This window comes from Vulpes vulpes, chromosome 2, assembly GCF_048418805.1.
Source record: "Vulpes vulpes isolate BD-2025 chromosome 2, VulVul3, whole genome shotgun sequence".
NCBI classification, from domain to species: Eukaryota; Metazoa; Chordata; class Mammalia; order Carnivora; family Canidae; genus Vulpes; species Vulpes vulpes.
This window is the reverse complement of record NC_132781.1, coordinates 36,346,915-36,355,835: the sequence shown is the minus strand read 5'-3', so window position 1 is coordinate 36,355,835 and position 8,921 is coordinate 36,346,915. Positions and strand designations below refer to the sequence as shown.

Genomic DNA, 8,921 nt, shown 5'->3' with positions numbered 1-8,921 from the left:
GTGACAGGGCTGCATTAGCCCCGCTCCCTTCCTTCACCCCTTTCCCTTGGCCTCCGGGGATCTCCCCTGGTCCTGCCTACAGAGGGGGCGGGGTGGGGGGGCGGGATGCGGGAGAGACTCCAGGTCCTGGTCCCGCAGGACATCTGAGGCCTCTTTGGAGAAGGGGGAGCAGGTGTGGGCGCTGGGACCTGGAACCAGAGCCGTGAGAGGAGGAGGTCTCCATCCCCCGCCTTGCCACCTGAGGTGTCCCCACCCTCCAGTCTGTCGTGGGAGGGGGTCAGCCCTGAGGGAAATGAAAAGAACATCTGCCCTGGAAGGGAGAGGAAGGCACACGCATCCCCAACCCACACCACCCACCAGGATGAGGCCCCGTGCCCAGTCCGGAGCTGAGGCTCCCCGGGGTGCCGAGGGGCCTTCATCCTCCCAGCACACTGCAGTGACCACTCACTCTGCCTCACATCTCTTCATCTGTATCTGATTTCTGCTTCCTCCATGTGGGTGAGTGGGATTGGTACCCCCACGCCCCCCATCTGACTGAGGATTCCCCAGGGGACAGAAATTGCTTTCCCCACCAGACTGGAGGGCCCCAGAATAGAGGCTTCTGTCTCCCCCATCCGATGGAGGATCCCCCTCAGGTCAAGAGCTGTGTGCCTCCCCTCCAGACCACAGGGTCCTCCCCAGGACGCTACTGTCCACAGTTGACCTCGTGTTCAAAGCCCTACTAGGGTCCTGTCCTGCTCCTAGACACTGTGGCTCTAGGAGCCCTTAAGTCTGGGCACAGAAGCAGCTTCATCAGGTCTTAGCTCTGTGACTTTGAGCAAGTCACATGACCTCTGGAGAGAATACTGCCACTGCTCAGGGTCTTATGAGGCTCTGGTGCAAAGGCCTAGCCCAGGGCCTGGCATAGAGCAGGCATTCAGTAACTGCTCCCTCATTCCCTTCCTCTCATCAGTCTGGGAAGTATGTTCCAAGCCAGCTCTGTCCGCTTGGGCTGAGAAGACAGAGGTGAGCTGGGGTTGGAAAGGAGCACCCACCAAACACACACACACACCCTCCCATCAAGCAACTGGGTAGTGGCCTTGTTCGTTAGGGGACGGGGCGATGGCAAGGAGTTAAATGTATTAAGCAATTTACAATTAATATAGAAGTCATTCCAGAGATAGCTACTAGAAAGAGTACAACAGGGCAATTAACCCACTAATACACTAGGCTATTACATCGCTATGTCTCTTATTTTAGCCCGAGGTGATTTGAAACGCATTGGATTAGAGGATATTACAGCAGATAGCATGAAAAATAGCTTAATGTAATGAGCCATCCCGTGATGTCTGCTATTAAAGATGATTTGCAGTTGAAAACTACAACATACAGTAGTTCAGCTATTTGAGGACCAAGGGGGTGGGGGCTGGGGCGGTGCTGTTAACCCTTGCGTCCTTCTAGCTGCCCCACCCCCACCAGGCCCTCTACCACCTTCATGCCAGGATCATCAAGTGCATCTTATTAGGCAACAATGGCTTCATTGGGAGATTGGAGATTGGAGACCCGAGGTTGATAAAGAACCAATAATCTGCTAATAACCTTTAAAAAATAGATTCCCCCAGGGAGCTGTACTAATGGGCTGAGGCTAGGGAGGGAGGTTGATTGGCAACTGGGCAGCTAATGTGGAGAAGGGTGTGGGACGGGGAGGGGGCTTCTCTGGAGGAAGGTCCCCATGCCCCCCACACACACACTCGGCTGGAAGGTGTACGGGTCATGGACTGCCAGTTAGGAGCTGTGCCTAGATAGACGTGTGTGAATAATTACAATACACAAAACTGATTTTTTTTTCTATTTAGCTGACCTTTGTAAGGCAGGTCACAGTTTTTAATTTTCACTTGTATTAGTTCTCTGAGCTTTTCAGGCATCCAGAGAGGTAGGTAGTATTAATACCTTCCCTGTACAGGGCATCTGACTCACAGCGAGCAAGTAACTTTGCCAGAGTTGATGCAGCCTGTTACATAATAAAACAGGAATCACTGAGAGTTTCTTTTTATTTCAAAGCCCGTGCTTAAAACTATACAACTCCAGCTATCACTGTGCTCTAACCCAAGAAAGCTCTGCCTACCCCAAGCTTACAAAGGCCTTTTTCCATGTGTTCTTCCAGAAGTTTTATTGCTTTTCCATCTTACATTTAGGTCTATGCTCCAGTTTGAGTTAACTTCTGTGCATGGTGTGAGGTGAGGTTTGATGGGTTGTGTTTTTTTTTGCAATTGGACTATGAGTGCATTTGCACATCCACGTGTCTGAATACATGCATGTACACACATCTGCTGGCTGCCATTCAGAGGTAGTGGCCTCATCTGGAGGCGCACACGCGGAGACCATCTAAGGCAGACCCACGGAAGGTCCTGGCTCCATCTGCCCAGTGGGCGAGAAGAGTGGGTGAGTACCCAGGATGGGCATGTGTACACAGGCTTGCTTTGGTCAGTGTACACATGTGTTGGTATATGGGGTGCCTGGGCGTGTGTCAGACCATGGATGTTCACAGCTCTGAGTGTCACTAGGCATACCTGTGTGTGTTCAGCAGTATGGGGGCATGTCATTGTCATAGCTGAATATGTGTGTATGTGTGTGCACCCACCACTGGCAGGTGTGGTATTGTGTGTCTGTGTGTGCAAATCACTGTGCATGAGTATTGGGGTGTGTGTGTGTGTGTGTGTCACTGTGCCCATGTGTTGCTGTGTGTCTGCACCTCCCCAGGCGCTGCCACCTCTGACAGCTGCAGGGCCAGCCGGGAACGGCCCCCCGCTCCCCCCCTCACTGCTGTCTTTTATCATCATTTGCCAGGAAAGGGAGCCCAGGAGGACGGTGATAAATAAGGACCACTTAAAATACGAGACGACCACTCTGACTTTGGGGAATATTTCTTCTGTGGAGCAGCTGGTGCCGCCTCTGTCCTTGTGGAAAGGGGTCCCAGGGGCCTCCAGCCCCTGCCCAGCCTCTTTCCTCTCTGCCCCCTCCCCTGCCCATGCCCTAGCATCTCTGGTCTCGGAGGCCTTAGGCGCCCCAAGGAGGGAAGTAGGAGGGAGACCCACTTCACTTGGAAGCCAATGCAGGTAGAGAAAGGCAGGCCCTCAGTTTACCCTTCTCACTGGCTCTGTGGAATACTGAGAATCATGGAAGTACCCCTGGGCTAGGAAGGGACCAGGAGAGGATTGGAGAGCACAGGGCCTCAACCTCATGGAGTCCCCTTCTAAGCTCGGGTGAAGGAATGGTTGGGGGTCCAGAGAGCTGAGATACACAGAGACACATGGATACACACCAGTCACATGATTGTGAGCCAAGCCCTAAGAGAAAGACACAAAGACACTCATCCCAAGAAGAGATATAATGTACACACATACGGAACTTGCTATACAAAGACACAGACACGGGCAAAAGACTGTGTTCTTTTGTTAAGGCTCATTCTGGGTAGAGATGAGCTCTGGCAAGAAGAGGAGGAGAAAGAAGAGAGAGGAAGTGAAGAAGGAGTGAAAAAAGGGGAGCAAATACAAAGCCACGGATGTGAAGGACCCACAACCTCATCTGGACAGAGGTGGCCCTCTGCAGGAGGAGGAGGGGGACCCAGGGTGGAGGTTGCTCGCTGCCCAAGTCCAGCCTTCCCTGCACTGGCACAGCCATGGCCTGTGAGGAGGCTCTGTCCACCAGGCTGAAGGATGCTCGTTCACAGAAAGCACCCTTAACCACCACACACAGTCCCCGCCATCCCCAGGCTGGGTCTTCTCAGAGGGGTCACCTTTTCCTGATTCTTACAGAGGTGCATTCTGAGCTAGCCAGGCCTGATGGAGGGGCTCTCCAACTCTGCCGGTGAGACATTATTTCCTTAAAAATTCAAAAAAAAATGAAAGAGTGGTAAGGAAATAGAAACTGAGACAGGGAAAAAGAGGAAGAGAAAGGAGAAATGAACGAAGAGGAAGAGGGAGAGGAGGAGTCTGTGGTAGGGATCATCCTCAGAGGCTTTTCTAATCAAAGAACTTGTCACTGTCACTCTGCTAGTTGAGATGCCAAGACCCATCTGGGCCCACCAGCATCTGGGGTTGGGGGCAAGGGATGAATCAGGATTAACAGGTCACACACACACACACACACACACACACACACACACACACTTCCTCTTCCATGCCCACCCGGTGTTCCTTCTCAGCCCATCCCAGGTGGCCAGGGACCTGTCATATCTCATTTCTTTCCCCCAGAACTAGTGATGGGAGCTACAGGGTAGAGTGAGCCTATCCAAGCTGACCTTTTCTCCCTTGATTTCCCTCCCAAACTCCTCAGCCATCAGCCAACCTCGCACTCATTCCTCAACCTAACACCTCATTTCCCGTGACTCCCCCTAAACATAGAAAGCCATGTCACCACCCAGCAGGGGCTGTCCCTGGGAGGAGGAAGGGCAGCATGCAGAGCCGGCCTCCTTTCTCATCCAGAGCTTTCAAGTCCCAAGCTCCCACAGATGAACACCCTAGGGTCCACCAGAGGTTCAGATCTCTGAGGGTCTGCCCTGGCCCCAGTCCTCCCAAACATTTTCTAAGTGCCTGGAACACCTTTCCAGCTCACCCACTCTGTGGAACAGAAAGTAGAGGAGGACTAACCTTTACTGAGAATCTACACTGGGTGCCATGGGCCCCAAGTCCTGGCTATATTAACTGTTGTTCACGAGTCTTAGCTCAGATGAGAACATCTCAACCATAACAGGGAAAACAGGGAAAGCCTCACAGCTAATAAGAAGCACTGGTCTCCCGCCTTCAATTCCTCTTTCTCCATAGCGTCAGACTTTCTCCTTGAAATTCCCCTCCACCCAATCCTCTCAATTTGATCAGTGGAGGCATACCCTGTGCTTGGCACTCTGCTAAACCTATTACTGCATTCCACCTTATGCTCACCCCAAAGGAGGCTTCTCTTATGAGCCCCATTTCACAGATGAGGATACTGAGGATCAGAGAGATTAAGTGACTTGCACTAGGCAACACAGCCTGGGAATGGCAGAGCCAGGACTCAAACCAGATCTCCTGCCTCCTAATTAATGCACCTTGCCCAATATGATGATCACACCATCCTGCCACTGCTGCTTAAAGCCCTGCCAGCAGCAGGACCCCCCAGCCCAGTCCCCTCTACTCCCCAGGGCCAGAGGAGAGAGATTAAAGGGTGGGGTGCTCAGGCCTCAGCCGACAAAGAGGAAGGGGTATCAGGGTCGAGCACTAAGCGTCCTCTATCTTCCCAAGAGCGCCGGCCCCATTGTCCCCACAAGTGCCCTCAGATTGTCAGAGCCGGGGCCTCATCTGGCCCTCAGAATATATGGCCACAGAATAATATGACGGTTGGGGGAGGAGGGGTGGGAGGCTGGGGTGGAGGGGCAAATGAAGAAGGATCTGCACAGCCCCCAGAAGAAAACTTAATAGTCTGGGGGCTCCCTTGGGTCCTTCTCATTAAAAAAAAAAATCTCTATTTAAATGCAAATTTGTGCTGGAGCTCGGATGGGTTGGCGGGAGGCAGAGAAGCATCCAGACGCTGACATAGACCAGCCATTGGACCCAGCTCCCCAGTCTCAGCCTTGCCTTGTAATCTGGGGCCTGTGCTCAGAAGTTAGCTCCATCCTCAAAGATCACCCCCTCCCTGCTGCCCTGAAAAGCCTCGTTCAGTTTAACCCTTCACCACCCCTCTGTCTCTCTGTGTATGTCTGTCGGTCTGTCTGCCTCTCTCTCACTCTCTCTCTCTCTCTCTCTCTCTCTCTCTCTCACACACACACACACACACACACACACACACGCATGCACACACTCCCTCTAAACTCTAAATAGAAATGAGTCATGAAAAAAAAAAAGAAATGAGTCATGGGGGTGAGGGTGGCAAGCTGTAAACCTTGATTATAGTTTTCATCCTAAACCCAGAAAGGGGAAGAGTCTGATCCCAGCCTCCCTACACACACACACACACACACACACACACACACACACACACACACACACCTTCCTCCAAGGAAGGAACTTCTGTTCAAAGAAGAGGAACAGAACCTGAAACACTTGTACCTAGTTTTGGCCCAGCCCTCTATTTCTCTTTCTCTCTTTCTCTCTCCTTTTCTCCCTCTCTCTCTCTCACATACACACACACACACACACACACACACACACATCAGGTTTCAAACTACACAACAGCCTTCAAATCTGATTCTTATGCAGAAAGCAGACAAGGAGTAGGGGATGGAGGAGTTGGCAGTTGGGATCCACACCTGCCCAGCACTCATATCCTGTCCCTGTCCACCTCCCATGGATCCCTGTGCTCCCTCAGCTTCAACAAACCCCTCATCCTGAGCTCCCTCCCACACTACCCACCCCCCAACCCCACCTCTCCAAGCCCATTACTTCCAGGGATAATTATGTGGGTGATTTGCTGGCCCTGAAGAGCTCTTCAGTGGTACTAACTCAGGGTGAGGGAGAAGGAGGGGGGTTGCCCCTGGTTACCACCCTGCTCTACCCCCTTCCTCCCTCACACCAGTGAGGGTGTGATTCAGGGGGAGTCAAGAAAGGAGATGCTATATAAATCCATCTAGTACACAGATACAGGCACTTGCCTCCAAACTTTCATATTTCCATTTCTAGTATTGTCAGGGGAAACTGAGCAAGAGCCTCCCCTTAGGGGAGGTACAGGTGACCCTCTGGCTGAGAATCTCCAACATTCCCCAGCTGGGCCTGCCTCCTCCACAGCCTCCCTCCCTTCCTTTCTCTGTCCTCTGCCATCCCTTGGACTTTTGCTGATACTGCTCCAAGTTGGTGGGATGAGCCTCTTCACCATTCCACTGCAGGGAGATCCATGGAGAGAGGAGGTTCAGGAGTAGAGTGGAGTGGGGGTACCCAGGAGACCCCTTACAACTTCTGGCCCAAACCCAAATTTTAGGCTTATCTGGTCATGCCCTTGGCAGCTGTTGAGCAGAAGGTAGAATCATGGTCAGTTCACCCATTGCCTACCTTCCCATGCTCGTGGCCTGCACTGGTGTCTCCTCTGGACATCACGGGGTTCTTGGCATCAGGGGGTTCTGACCGAGAGTGATCAGAGGAAGTGCGAACACTCTGAGTGCCATGAGACAGAGCAGGGGCTGGAGGTCAGGAAGAGGGAAAGACACCTCCTGCCTCCTTCAGAGAAACCCTGAGAAAGAAGCAAACAACCTGGAAGAGAGAAGGAGGGCTCACAGGGACTTGTGGCTAGTTAATCCTCTCCTGAGAGAGAACTGAGCCCAGAGAGGGAAAGGAATTGCCTTAGGTCACACAGAGTCACAGATGAGAGAAGGCTGACACCTGGTTTCTTGACTCCAAAGCCATGGGCTGATTTCAATTTGATGGGAAGATATATACCTCATATATCTCGTATGTGCTTACACACACACACATACACACACAGTACTGCCCACGACATAGAAAGCCTGCATGTATTTGTTCACATAACTGAGTCAGTATCTAAAATTGGCAGTTTGGGGGCTCCTGGGTGGCTCGGTTGGTTAAGTGTCCCTTCCCTCAGGTTGTGATCCCAGAGTCCTGGGATCAAGCCCTGCTCAGTGGGGAGCCTACTTCTCCCTCTGTCCCTCCCCCTGCTCATGCTCATGCTCTCTCTCTCTCTCTCTCTCTCTCTCTCTATCTCTCTCTCTTGCTCTATCAAATATAAATAAACTCTTTAAAAAAACAAATAAAATTGGCAGTTTGTCTGCCTACATGTTTGTGATGTTTGTGGGTATGAGCACTTCTATGCACATGGGGCCGGGTAACACATGTAGGCAGGTGTGTGCAGGAGGGCAGAGCATGTACCTTTACCTGTAGATTGAGGAGCAGAGGCCTCCCCAGCCCCACCTGCAGGGGCCACTGTGTCCAGAGCATCTCCCAGGGCTGTCTCCAGGTGCCAGGCGGAGCCTGCTGGGCAGACTCCTACCCTCAAACATGCCCCAACCACTGCTGTTCAGCAGCTTCCTTCCAGAGGACCCTCCCTAGAGGTGGGGCTGCTCTTGCCCACTCCTAAGATGATGGTAGAAACAATTAACTGGCAGAGACGGCTCATACCCAAAGGAAAACATTTCTAGGTATGATATTACAACCTCACCTCAAAAATGGGACTTCACCATGAGGAAATATAGTTTATTAGAAGACACATTTTTAATTTAATTTAATTATATCATTTTTGGCATTTTTTAAAGTGGTATGGAGAGGGGGGAGGAGCTAAGATGTTGAAATCAATCCTTTACATTTCCTTCGTACTCACTGACCACCAGGACCAGGGGCTATAAATGAGAAGACATCTGTGAGAGTTTTGGGAACAGGTCAGACCCACCTCTATCTATGAGCCCCCTCATAAAACACAGTCACAGAGGAGGTAGTGTCAGGAACCACAGGGCAGAGGAACTGAGAAGAGATGGCTACAGTCACCTTGGGAGACAGCAGGGGGTCTAGGCCTACCTCAGGTGGTCCATCTCACCCACTGACTCAGGCTATGGCATTCTCCTCCGGCCCTCTGCCCGACGTGCACACATGCATACAGACTCACACTCACACATACAGTCACCACACACACCGGCGCACACTCACACTATGGAGGGTCCAGGAAGACCAGACAGAACTCAAAAGTCAGACCCCAACCCTATAAATAGTCCCAGAAAAAGGAAAATAAGGTTCCTCCACTTAACTGCCAACAGCCCGCTTGCCCTGATCCCCCCCAGACTTCAATTTCCCCATCTTTCATGGAGGTGAATTAGATGGTTTATAAGACCCTTTCCAGATTTAACCCTCTCTGCCTTAAGTCACCTGTCCCAGGTGTCCTTCCTCCTGGGCATCCCCAAGGGGTAAGAAGAAGGCCCTGGTATCCAGCCGTCAGGGGCTTTACCATCTCCACCCACCACTTGCTAAGTG

The 8,921-nt window shown here is 51.8% G+C and overlaps 1 long non-coding RNA gene across 1 annotated transcript; it reads left to right on the top strand.

Annotated features, from left to right (window-relative positions):
• The first annotated feature begins 844 nt into the window (after window positions 1–844).
• LOC140597794 (uncharacterized) lies at window positions 845–7,746 on the top strand. The gene is made up of 2 exons (XR_011999735.1): window positions 845–2,421; window positions 2,827–7,746. It is a non-coding gene; the product is annotated as an uncharacterized lncRNA (long non-coding RNA).
• The last annotated feature ends 1,175 nt before the right edge of the window (window positions 7,747–8,921 follow it).